Source organism: Marmota monax, unplaced genomic scaffold (genome assembly GCF_021218885.2).
Source record: "Marmota monax isolate L192 unplaced genomic scaffold, Marmota_monax_Labrador192_F-V1.1 WCK01_AAM20220418_F8-fsc00001, whole genome shotgun sequence".
NCBI classification, from domain to species: Eukaryota; Metazoa; Chordata; class Mammalia; order Rodentia; family Sciuridae; genus Marmota; species Marmota monax.
Window position 1 is genome coordinate 7,030,117 of NW_026693777.1, and position 14,074 is coordinate 7,044,190.

A 14,074-nucleotide genomic window follows, 5' to 3' on the forward strand; every position below is an offset into this window, starting at 1 on the left:
AGTCTTTTACCCAGATGAAAAGACTATTTAATGTTTTTCTGCTTAAAAAATAATTCATCTTGACAATTTTCATGCAAACCAAAAATGTAAAGAAGAATACAATTGCCTCAAAAATCTCATCACTGAAACATGTATGTACATGATAGAGTGCTTAATTATTAAACAGGCATATTGGATTGAATACATGTGGATAACATGCACATGTAATATAATATCACTCAGCTAATACTGATTGTTGTTTTCAAAATTTTTTTTTAACTTACCCAATTATATGCTATAGACAATCTTCTGTGTTTTTGATAATAAATATTTACCACACATTTAAAGGTCTTTATAAAATTCAGGTGTAAGGCACACATTAACATTATTTTACTAATTTTCTACTTAATAGTATGTAGCTTAACAACTTTATTCTGCAGCCTTGATTTCATGTATTGTGAGGTAAAACAACAGATCTCCTTAGCATTATGCTCAACATATAAATAACCCACTATAAGCAAAGCTATTCCATGCTCTGGGTGTCTATTCTTATGCCACAACTAGGAAATCTTGAATATTATATAGCCCATGATTCGTAAAATCTTGTGCTATCAGTCCTCCAATATTGTTATCCACTTTTATTTTGCTTTACAAAGTCCATTAAATTTCCACATAAAATCTAGGATGAGGTTAGCCCTTTCTTCTACAAATTCTGATAAAATTTTGATGAAAATCACGTTAAATCAACAGACTATTTTTTGAAGAAAGTTGCTTTAACAAGAAGTATTTTCTAACAAAGGCATGTAGTATTTCTTTTCATTTATCTAGTGTTTCTTTCTCTCAGGAATGTTTTATGGATTTCAACATAAATATCCTGTAGTCTGGTTGTTAAATTTATCCCTAAGATTTTGTGGTTTTGATACTATTAACAGTATTTTATAACACTTACATTTCAGTTTCTCATTGCTGGTTTATAGAAATACTATTGATATCTATAGATGATATTTTCTCCTGTCTCCTCACTGAGCAATCCTGGAAGGTATTTGTTGTTGATATTTCCTAATTGACCATACATGCAATTATATTGTCTGTGAATATGAAAAATTTTACCTATTCTACTTGCCTTATTTATCTTTCTAGAAATTCCAGTGTAATAACAAAACAAAAACAACAGAAGAAGATAAGGAAAACTTTTCCGTATTCCAACATGAAATGCAATATTTTATAGATTGTTCTTAGATTCCCTTTATCAGATGATATTTTTCCATTCTCTTCCCACTTGGTTGAGGGCATTCATCATGAATGAAATTAGAATAGTGTCTTATTATAATTTCTATCTAGAATGGTATTGCCTTTTTTCTTTATTATGTTTTTAATTAACTTTGTTTTTATAATTTATAAAAATTCAAAATAGTACATATTAATAAGCTAGCATAATGCTCTGATACATATATACTTTGTCTAGTGTTTAAATCAGGTTAAACTGTCTATCTCCAGAATTATGCAAAATACTGTCTTGAGCTTTTGAAATCTACAATTCTTCATTGTTATCTATAGTGACCTACTGCACAATAGCACAGCAAAACTTCTTGCTTCTGTCTATCTTTAATTTAATACTCATAGATCAACTTTATTTCCACCTTCCCTTTCCTCTTCTCTCATCCTGGATTCTGGTAACCACATTTTACTATCAGTTTGTATGAGATCAATATTTTTAGATTCCACATGAGAAATATCATGCAGTACTTATATTTCTCTGCCTGGTTTATTGCATTAATATAATGACCCCTTTTTCCATCTACGTTGTTGCAAATGATAGGATGAAATTATTTTTATGGCAGACTAATATTCCATTGTGTGCATATAACTTGTTGTTTATCCATTTGTCAGTCAATGAATATGTATGTTCTTTCTATTTCCTGGACATACAGATTTCATTTCCTTTGTGTATAAGCCCGGGAGTGTGATCATTCAATCATATGGTAGTCCTCTCCTCTCCTTGAGTTTTTGAGAAACTTTTATATTGTTTCACATAATTGCTGTGCTACATGCTCTTGGTTTCAAGAGCATTTTCTCCACCTCCCACCAGCACTTGCAATCTTTAGTCTTGTTGTTAGTAGTCAACGTAATAGGGTGATGTGATATTTTATTGCCCTTATTTTTTGATATTTGCATTTCCCTGATTATTAGAGATGTACGGTTATTGTGTTGGCTTTTTTTTTTCCATGTACCTGCCGGCCATTGAAAAATGTTTTTCTTATTCTGTTGCTCACTTTCAATCAGTTACTTTTTTTTTCTGCTACTCGGTTTATTTTTAAATTTCTTATGTAGTCTATTAATCCATTGTCATATTTATAAACTCAACTGTTTTCTGTTATATAACAGACTTTCTTTTCACTCTGTTGATTGTTTCCTTTTCTTTAGGGAAGTTTTGCAGTTTGATGTGATATCATTTTTCTGTGTTTGCTTATTGGTTCTCCTGAAATTGTCAATACTATATCACTTCCTAAAATTTTCCTTAATGACTCTTTGTCTATAATATTTATTTCCTGTAAAAATCCTGTCATAAAAGATGTTTACACCATATTAAGATTCTAAAAATGACTTAATATATCAAGTTAACTCATCAAACTCAAAAGAAAATGAATCACATGAATTAAAGGCCTATTTAATAATTTGCAGAGGAAAGTATTTTCCCTCGATCTTAAAACAATGGCTACATTTTGAAATTAGACTTTATAAACATTCTATTTGAGACTGTAGCAAATATTATTAATTCCCTTAGCACATTTTTCAATCATTAAAACAACTTTCTTTAATTATTATTTTTTACTTATTAATATGTTCATTGTTAATGATTACTCATGTACAGTAGAATTGGTGCTTACTTTTTTTAAAACAAAAATAAAGAAGTGTAAAATGAAATAAAAAATAAGCCAAAACATCTCCTTTTATTAAAATTTTCTTCATAAAGTGACATATAATTCTTTAAAGTTCTTTGAGTAAAAAGCATTTATATTTTTAAAGTTTGAAGTGAACCTTTTTTCTTATAGATTTTTCTGCTCATAGGTATCCACTCCTCTTTATAAAGACAAATGGTTTCTTAATGGTTTTGAATCCAAATGAATGACTTGTATTGCAATCATCACCTCATAAAGAAAAGTCAAGTATCCTACAAAGAGATAAAGTTATTATACAACTAGAAATAAGAATTTTTTGCTCATAATTAATCTTCCTATTTAATCACCTAAACCATGAGAAGATGAACAATTACTCCATGTGAAAGAGCAGAGCAAAGCAGAAAAGAGATATACAATTATCACTTAATTCTAAAACTAAAATGAATAAGAAGAGGACTATGATTACCAAGCACCATGAAGTTGACATTTTTATACTACTTATGAGTCTCTAGACATCTATATAATTGGTTTTTGTGCTTAAAGTTATTGGAAAAAAATAGAAACTAAAGAGTGGAACCAAAGACCTATAATGACTTTTGGAGTTGTGTTGTCCTCTGATTTGAGAAAGGAAGCATAAACACAGTATATAAAAGTTGTTAGTGTAGGGAAATATTAATAAGATTATGCAGTTGTTTTATTCATTGAAAAGATATGTATTGATCGTGGATTCATTGTTAGACACTATGCAAGCTCTTGTGAGATAAAGATTAATTTTTTTCCTCATAAATGAGACACATTAAAATATGAATTACAATTGTATATAATAAATGCTATCATAAGAAAGTGACAAAAGGCTTTTTAATTAGTGAAGGTGACCGTGCTAGAAAAAACAATTATGATGGGTATTTAAACAGTAATAGAAGAATGTACAATTTTAAGTAATTAAAATAGGAGTGATGGATGTTAGAAATAACAAAAGAAAACTAGGGATAAGTAAATTAGGGTCAGATTATAAATGATCTAAAGTCTGTGTTTTGGGTTTTGTTTTAGTCAGCTTTTGGATCACTGTGACCAGAATACCAGGCAAGAATAATTTAGTCAAGGGAACATTTATTTGGGGCTCAAACATTCAGAGGTCTTAGTCCAACAGATGGTGAACTTCATTGCTCTGGGCCCAAGGCCAGGCAGCACATCATAGAGAAGGAGCCACCAGAGAAAAGCTGCTCAGCTCAGGGTACAGAGGGGGAAACAGGCTACAGGGAAGTTGCACCACTTCTATGCAGGCCTGCAGTGACCCACTTTCCCCAGCTTCAACCTACCTCCCTATAGTTACCACCCAGTCAGTCCATTTAGACTAGGATGGACTGATGAGGTTACAGCTCTCATACTCTAATCATTTTACCTCTAAATGTTCCTGCATTAACAGGAGCTTTTGAGGGACACCTTACATCCAAACCCTAACAAGTTTTATTTTTCTTTGTTTGTTCGTAGGTATTACCATTGACAATTCAATTTCTGGTGTTTCTATTAATTTTCAGAAGAGATGAAGAGAATAACACACTCCTGCTCTATTCTTCAACTGGTGCTCTCTCTTGACTATTTATACAACAACCAACAATAAAACTTCAAAAAGAGTAGGTAACAACCATCTTAATGACCTAAACTAATACTAATTTTATGTTGGTAATATTGGATATTTCAACACCTTTTTTTCCTCTTGAGCACTAATAAAGGCATTGGAATTTTGATTCAGGTATTGTATATACGTGAAATATTAGAACTTCATAATGTCTTGGTACTTCCAAAATGGGAAATATCAAGATAACTGTGAGAGTCAATGCCATTTAAATCAAATCTTTTGTCTATGATAAAGACAAACTTCATACTACTTTCCATTGCTACTACCAGAAGTTTTCCTCTTAACATCTCAGCATGCCAAGGTCTTGAGAAAACTCCACCCTCCTCTTACATCTTATCTCATGCCTAATTTTATTGGCAATGCTATTTGTGGTATATATGAATATGTTGCTTAAATGCGTTTAATATTTTGAGTTAACAGTCTTTAAATGCTTTCACATGAAACAAACTTAGGTTTCTGAAGACTTGCCTTAACCGTATTGGAATAATAGTATGTAGTTTAAGATCGATTATAATTATTTAAGTGCATTATAATTTCTTCCTGTCTATGAATCCATAATTTTTAAGTTCTTAAAATTCAATGTTTCTCAACACCATCATATTGTTTTATTCTTAATAGTATTCGAGACTCAGAAAAAATAAAGATAATCTAATAACAATTTAATTTCTATTGTCTCCAAATGCCATTTCAGAGAATCGTACAATGTAAACGTGCTGTATTTTCTAATTTCATCAATATTCCTATAGAGACTCTAGCAACTGTTCACCCAAGACTAAATGAGGTTAACAAAGTACTTCATAATACAAAGCCTATTTCTTTAGTACCAGGAATATTTCTTTTTTTTCCTTTATGTTTTATACTGATCATGTTGACAATCTATTCCGCTTCGAGATTTTGCTCAACAACTTAAAATTCACATTGGTCCTATTTCATTGAAGTTTTTTAAAATCATCACCCTTGCAGTGGCCCTGGCGAAGCCTTTGTCTTCCTAAAACTTTCCCGAGAATTTTCTGTTGAATTGCTGCTCCTTTTCTAGAAAAACTGTACCTGAGGCATTCTCACTGTTCTTTCCTTAAAGTTTCTTCTTTATCTTCAGCTGACTCTGCTGTCCACCACCACTACCTTTTAAATGTTGACTTTTGAAAGGTTTCATCCTTGTTCCTTTTGCCTTCTGCAATAGATTCATGGCTTACTTTCAAAATCTTCATTTTATCTGAGAACTCTAATATTTGCTAATTTTATTTTTGTAACTGTTTATTTGGTCAACAATCAATATTTATTTATGTATTTTCCATTTGTTTGTGATATTTTATTTCTTGTGCATCTATTTTGTGTGTGTGTGTGTGTGTGTGTGTGTGTGTACATAGGTCTATCTCTCTACTAGTGTATTTTTAATATTCTTTCCTGTACACTTCTAGAAAAGAGTTTCTTAGTTTAGGTACTTAAAAATACCTGCTCTGAAATCTCTTCAAAATAGCGCATATTAAACTTATTGGTACTAACCTTATGTTAATAGAACACTAAATGGCACGATACGATTATATTTTAAAAAACATGATATTAAATTTGCTTTCAAATGGAAATTTTTCTTTTATTCAAATGTGTATCTCAAAATACACTGATCAATTGAAATTTTGAGACATAAACAATAATAAATAAGAAAATTCATTTCAACATATTATTATAAGCACATATGAAAATAGGTTTACCAACTTGTGTGAAATAAATAACAGTCAGACATCATTATGTATATTATTTTTATTATTTAATTTTTATTCTTTTATTGATTTTTTTATCATCTTGGAGATAAAATCAGACACGCTAGGGAAATACACTGACACTGACACTGAGGTATACTCCTATCACAAATTATTTTCTTTTTCATGATTTTAATGGGAAGTATGTAAAGAAAATATTTTACCCTACTTATGAATTTTGAATAATTAACTGTTATAATATATGTTTTGATATATTCTTTAATAAAGTGTCTTAAAATGTATTATAGTCAGCATTTTTTCAAACATGTTTAATACCACAAAATATTGTTTTCACTGGTCATTTGATTTATCAGTGAAATGATGTTCTGCAAATGATATTGGACATGGTATTTTACATAAAATATACCAATCCATTGTATATTTAACAATATATCTATTTCATATATATTGTAATAAAAGTGCATAAATTATATTGTATGCAAATACTGATAACAAAATAAATTTTTCTCACAGGGCTAGTGAATTAATTAAATATATAAAATTCCTTTGAACAAAGGCTTTGTTAATGCATAAAATTTTCAATGTTTTAAAGACTTTTTTTAAGAAGGTATGAAAGTTACATTTCTGCCCTCATTATTCTTATACTTTCTGTCAGCTTCCACCTCAGTCATTATCACTTTTGATGGTGCCAGCACTTATCCTCACATCCTACATCCAGGCATAATAAATAGTTTCCTTAAGGCCAATTAAGAGCATGTAGTAATAATCCATAAATGGAGCAACCTAATTCCTTTAGAACCTATATTTGACGTGTATCTGTAATGAGACCAGGAATTCAGGTCATTTGTATATGAATAATGAGGCAATAGAATCTCTGCTTCAATGCACATTAGATAATGTCTCTTTATAAGAAATGCTGAATATTCAAAATTTGATGCATTAAAGATATCAATTAGCTCCCCCAAACTGTATCCCCCCTCTTCTCCTGCCTGGTGTTTTAATTTCTGATGAATCTCTAGGCACAGTCCACTGGGTAAAATAAAAGAAGTCCTCTGACAAATCCATTCACATAGCAGTGACACAAGACTGAAATTATCCAGGTAATACATTCCAAAGAAAATGAATCCAGAAATGTGAACACTAATGATTATAAAATTAATTCCTTCAATTAAAAATAAATACACTGCAGGAACACTTAATAACATGAATACTAGATAAAATTATGTTACAATCCAATTAAATCTCAACAAGATATGCTTAGGCTATTTGGTGTTTATTAAATTATCTTTGAAACTGTTATGCAAATCTGAACCAGACCTGAATACAGTATGTTAATTCTGAGTTATATCTACATGAAACATTTGTAATACTCTAATTAAACCAAATTGAACTTTTGTTTGGTCTCTTGTAGGAAAGAAAGCTACGCTGTATAAAAATGAATTTGAAGGGTTAATTGTTCAATTTTTGTGTGTAAGAATAAAACCTTCTAAAGCATGGAAGCATTCATTTGCATTAGCTATTTCTCTGCATTTCAAATACATTTTAGGGAATCCAGCACTTTAAAATTGAAATAGTGTGGCTAGCACAAAGACAAGAGTACCCAGGGCCCCAGGTTGAGGTTCTTGGTATCCAGAGCAAAGAATTGAGAGTGATGTGAAAGGTGGCAGGCTAGATAGAGTTTTATTTGGAAGTAGACATAACATTAAGGGAGCAGAGTGAGCTGAAACCTGGGTCTACACAGTGGAGCTTGCTTTCACTGGGCTTTGCTAGTTTTCTCTACTTCTCTCCTAGATGGCCTTGGAGTTGATTGATTCCTTGATAGACAGCTGAATCTTAGATCATTTCTTTTTTTATTTTCCAAAGTTGGTTACTATTTTTTTCCCACAAAATGCACTGAAGGGGCGCAAACTGCAATGCTAGTGGTATGTTAAATATCAAGAAGTTTTATTAGGTCAGTCCCTTGAGCTATTGCACATGCTCAATCCTGGGGACTTTTCCTATGTGGTTCTGAATTTCCCTTCCGGTTCTCTAGCTTTCTCACTTTCATGACAAGATGGCCCAGTTTCCCTCATAGGAAGGGATTTCAGGTGGAGTATTGTGAAGGCTCTGGGTGGAGCTGAAAACCCTAAAGAGGGGTCCTGTCAGGAACCATCCATGTGCTGTGTGTGTGAGCTATGTGCCTTGGAGCTATATCAGGTGACATGTCTGGCATTGATCACTGATTGGGCTGTGCCATGTAAGTGTGCCTCTCCTCTGGCTCTGCCTATGATCCCACATAGCACCTGAGATGGGTGTGACTTGCCAAGATGCCAATCACTCTGCCGACCACAAGACATCATGACGCAAGACTCCACCTTTGAAATCTTATCCCTTGCCTTATTTGGTGAAGAACATTCCATCAAATCTCCTTTGTGAGTCCCTTCTATAAAAATAAAGAAATTCTGGGTGCACGCTCTCTTTCCCAGGTGACCCTTAAGGTTGCAGACCCGTCCTACCCTCAATCTGAGAAACTCATGTCTGTGTGTTGAGTGATGTCTTCACCCTTTCCTTATCTTATGTTGCAGTCAGCTGTTTTGAACCAAGCTCAACTCCTTGGCATGCGCAGCTGGGGAGAAGGTCCCATCCCAAAGCCCTACTCCTACATTCTGACCTAATTTTACTCTCACTCTAAAAAAAAAGCAGTTTCCAATTGTCTGTTACATAAATCAGTACATTCATATACACACGTATATGCACACACATCCTACTCACTTGTGTGATTTAAAATGTGAATTTTCAAATAGTTTGTAAATCTTTTCATTTCTGACAAAGTCTGTAAAGAGGATGACCAGAACTTTATCGATTGAATATGAACGTGTTATGGTTTGGATATGAGATGCCTCCTCCAAAGTTCTTGTGTTAATGTAGTAATGTTTAGAAGTAAAAGGATCAGATTATGAGAACTGTAACCTAATCAGGCCATCCTATGCCTAAGTCCGGCTGGGCAAAATAACTTGAAGGTTGAATCGGGAACTACTTTATTGAGAGAGAACTCAGCAGGAACTGAGAACTCAAAGTAGTGGGCACCCAAGGTAGCAGGAGTCGCTTCTCTGCCAGACCGCAGAGGTACATATACCGAACTAATTACACACAGCTTAACTTAATTGACGTCATCTAGACACAGCAGTCAGTCATTAAGGAATCATCATCATCTTAATGGCTCACAAACCACTCCTCCTGGCATACTGCCAGGCGCCATCTTAATTTGGTTGTGGCCCTCAACAATCCTAGATTGCATGAACTGACTGGATGGTAAGTGTAGGCAAGTGGGGTTGGTTGGAGAAGATGCATCACTGGGGACATGCACTTGAAGGGTGAATCCTCCCTGTGGCTTTTCCCCTCCCAGAGCCACTCCCTTCTCCTTTTGAGCTGAGAATTAGCTGAGTTGAGCTTAATTTTGGAGCAAGAGCAATAGAATCAGTCCTCAGTGGAATGAGACCTATGAATGTGAGCCCCAAATAAACTTTTGCTCCTATAAGTTATTCTTGTCAGGTATTTTGGTCACAGTCATGAAAAAGCTGACTAAGAGTCAGAGAATGGAGAGACAAAGAATAAATAATTCCTTTGATTCTTTATGTTTGCTTTTATATTCAGACTTTTATTCTCAGTTCTATATACTCTGTCATAGTATGTAAACTCATTTATTATTCTGTGAAGAGCATTCATGTACTTGTCTTTTACTCCTAAATATCTGTGACAGTTATCATCAGAGACAACCTGTTAATTCTATTACATTCTGGGTTATTGTTTCTAGAATGTCATTTTGGCCTGAGGATTATGGGGACAACGTAACTACTTAACTACATCTCACAATTAATGATTCAATGTTTTTGACATTCTTACAGACTGAGATTCACTTTATTTTCATTTGTATTTTAATAAGTTTCATTGTGTATATTTAGAGCATACAGCATGCATTGAGTTAAATATAAATAGTAAAACATTTTCTATAATGAAGCAAATTAACATGTCCATCATCTCACAGAGTTATCTTTTTGTATGTGTGACAAGGGCAGCTATAATCTAAAACTTAGCAAAAGAAGCAAATATATAGAATGAACTAATCTGAGATCTACTGTACAGCATGAAGCCTGTAGTTACTAATAGTCTATTGAATTTGGGAAGCAAAGTGGGAAACGTCTACTCACCCAGATCTTTATGTTTTATATTAGTCAGTTTTGTCACTATAGTGAAATATCTGAGATAAATTTTAAAGTTCTGGAAGTTTAAGTTCATGATTAATTGCCTCTATCCTGTGTTGACACAGCACATCATGGCAGGAGAGCATGGAGTGGCAAAATTGCTTGTTTCATAGCAAACAAGCAAAATAATAATAAAGATTGGGGGAGGGGCAAGGATCCCACTATCTCCTTCAAGGGCAAATCCCCAGTGACCTGCAGACCTGTCACTAAGATACAGCCCTTAAACATGTACCGCGCGTGTGTGTGTGTGTGTGTGTGTGTATTAAATAGGAAAATCCTTAGTTATGAATGAAAATAGGTTTCAAATATTTTTTATTAAGAGGTATATTGTAGTTGGGTATTAAAAGAATTCCTAAAGTTATGAAAAATGGAAGTCCCACATAAATGATGGTAGAGAGCTAACTTTATGTAATTACTACATGGAAATATTCCTGGCACATATTATACTTCCAATGTCTGTTGCACCGATCATAATACAATATTTTTTTACTTTTAGTATTAAACTAGCTCCCTTTGCAGAATTAGGCCAGTCACTTTCTATATGAGGTCATTTTTTTTTTTTTTTTGGCAAGAGGAATTAGAACTAAGTAAAGTTGTTTTAAGAACTGAGCAATTTTTGATGTCCAGTCATATAACACTGACACATTTTTAAATCACACAGAACAAATATCCGTGATTTCATGTGGCTCAATCTAATTCATGGTCTTTACTTTGTAAATTCTAATGTGGAAAAATTAAGAAATAAAAAAAAATAATTAACAGGGCTTTCATTTTATGTTCAAATATTTTGAATAAACTTTCATATTAAGATTTCAGAAGTTAAAAAGCAGGTTATTTTTTTCCCTTTTAACTTGTCTAAATAAAGACTACTAGTCTTTAACATTAATTGGTATATATATATATATATATATATATATATATATATATATATATATATACACACATACACATACACTAAGGCTGCTCCTAAGTACATCAGTATTTTTATTTCTCATCATGTAGGAAATTAAAGTTGTAGGAGGTTCTTTTCCTTGCAAATCAATAGGGTATTTTTCAGTTGACTGGGAAAAATCACAGTATCTAAACATTCTCCTTCTAATTTCATGCAGAAAAATATTGCTCAATATGCTCACTAGCCATCTTCTTTCTGATGATTTCAGATCTCCAAACAGGGTACATTTCAATTGATTAAATTTTTACTCACTAAAATATAATTGCATTACAGTCTTGCTTCCCTGAGAGTACAACTTAATTGGCATTTCAGACTTTTTGAACTATTCAGCCGTAAATTTAAAGAAATATCTTAATTTAGTCTCACACAAAAATATTCATATTATCCATGACCAGATCAATCAGTTTAGCTTTGAGAGAGAGTCCTCATTTTCTAACTGTGTTCTGTCATTCTTTTGGCATTGTGGAACTGCAAAAATTGAGAAAAGTGCTGAGATCAATGTAGGTAGCACTATTTTTTTTTGTTAAAGCAAAAATGGAATATAGCAATATTTTCAATGCTTATTCTCTGGAGAAAGAACTTTTTTTTCATTCTTGCTATTGGGAGAATTTTGCTATGAGGGTATTTCTAAATAATATTGTTTCTGAACTATAGAATATGCAGAACCAAGAAGACTTTGAAAATTTTTGTTCATGTTTAGTCACTCTTTATTGCTTAACATATAGGTTGGAAAACTACAGCCCATGGACCAGATACTTAGTGCCCTCCACTTCTTATTTAATAAATAATGTTCTATTAAAACATAGCCCTGTCTCTTTATATACATTCTATCTATGCTGTTTTCATGTTATGAAGGCAGATTTGAACAGTTGTAAGAAACATACAAGGTATGGTCTGTAAAGCCTTAAATATAAACTATTGGGTGGTTTAAAAGAATTGCCAAACTATCTCTGCAATTCATGCATTTCACAAATAGTGGCAGAGGAGTAAAGATATTGATGGTTTTAGGGTTGTCTTAGGAACTTTAATTCACATATGATCACTTAATTTAAAAAAACACAAATAGTCCTATCAATAAATGGGCAAAATATCTGAACAAACACTTCCCAAAAGAATAAATATATACACAAACATACTCATACATCCATATGCACTTTAGATACTTCCTAATTCCCTTTATTTAGAATGCAGTGATTTATTTTAGTATCATATAGATTTTATATAACCTTTGAAGATGCAATGTTTCTTTTCAATACTTGGAGGATTTTCATTTTCATAGCATCATGGAATCTTTTAGCACATTGAGCTTATGCTGATACTTCACATTCACTTTTTTAAAATATATTTGAATATCTTTCTCACTTCTGACCTGTAAGCTCCATTTGAGCATATATTTTTCCTATTTTTACCACTGTTTCCCATTGATATAACATGATGCATACAGATGAGATAATAATTATTTATTCAATAAATAAGGAAACATATGATGTCAATGACATGGTTCACTAAAAATTGATGGAAATAAAATAACACCAGATATTATATACATACACATTTTTATGAAATGTCTAAATATCAACTGCTGAAAGCCATAGCCAATTAGGAATGACTCATGGCATTTTTGGTTGAAAGGTGACACCAGCAAGCCATTGAGATGATAATGATTATGTTAAGATGTGCATTCAATTGGAGATTAGACCCCTGCTGTCTGCCTTGGCCTGCTACTTTGGAGCTCTTGTGGGACTCCCGGAGAGTTCCCATTGGTTGGGGAAGTGTGGTAGGGGGAATTCCGGAGGAGGGATTTCCTGTTGGGGAATGTGTCCTGGGAGGAGCCGCGTGGCATGGCATTCGGCTTTTTCCTGGGAGCGTGTGTGGAGTGTGCTGGTGGAGTTCAGAAATAAAGTTTGTTCCTGCTTGAGTGGCTCATGATTTTGTGCCCAGCCAGACTGCGACAATCAACCGCAATGTAATTCATGATATTTGAATTTTCCTCTCATTTTTTTTTTTGAAAAACAAGTTCATGGATGGAATACAATGGATGAAATATTGGTCAAGATATTTGCTGAAATTGTTTCCAGATTGAGATTCTGACCTACCAAATTTCATATTTTATAATAATGAGTATATCAAAATGATGGAATAAGTTCCAATATATTGCCTATATATTTCAAATATTCATAAAGATATTTCACCTTTTCTCATAAAATAATTATTGTTATTTTGAACATTTTAAAAATGTTGAAAACATACTAAGGGTATTTGTTTATCTTTGACTTTAATGTAAACATCTGTGTCTACTTCTCTCTCTTTCATATAAAGGAAATGTTCAGAAGAACTAAAATAATGTGGGTTTTTGTGAAACTAGGCATATTTTAGTGAGATAAAACCCATTATAAGATGTCACTAACAATATATAGGTATATTCATTAGCTTAGAATGATTTAATTTGTCATTCTTGTCTTTTTAAGATATTAAATTAACACAAATACAAATGCAGGAAAGTGGTAAAATTCAATTTCACAATATGTCACTTATATAGTGGCCTCCAAAAAGTCAGGTTATTTATCTCTAAGTAGGAATAATAAAATAGAATAATACAGAATGATAAAGAATAAACTTTATTCTATTTATTCTATAATAGAACA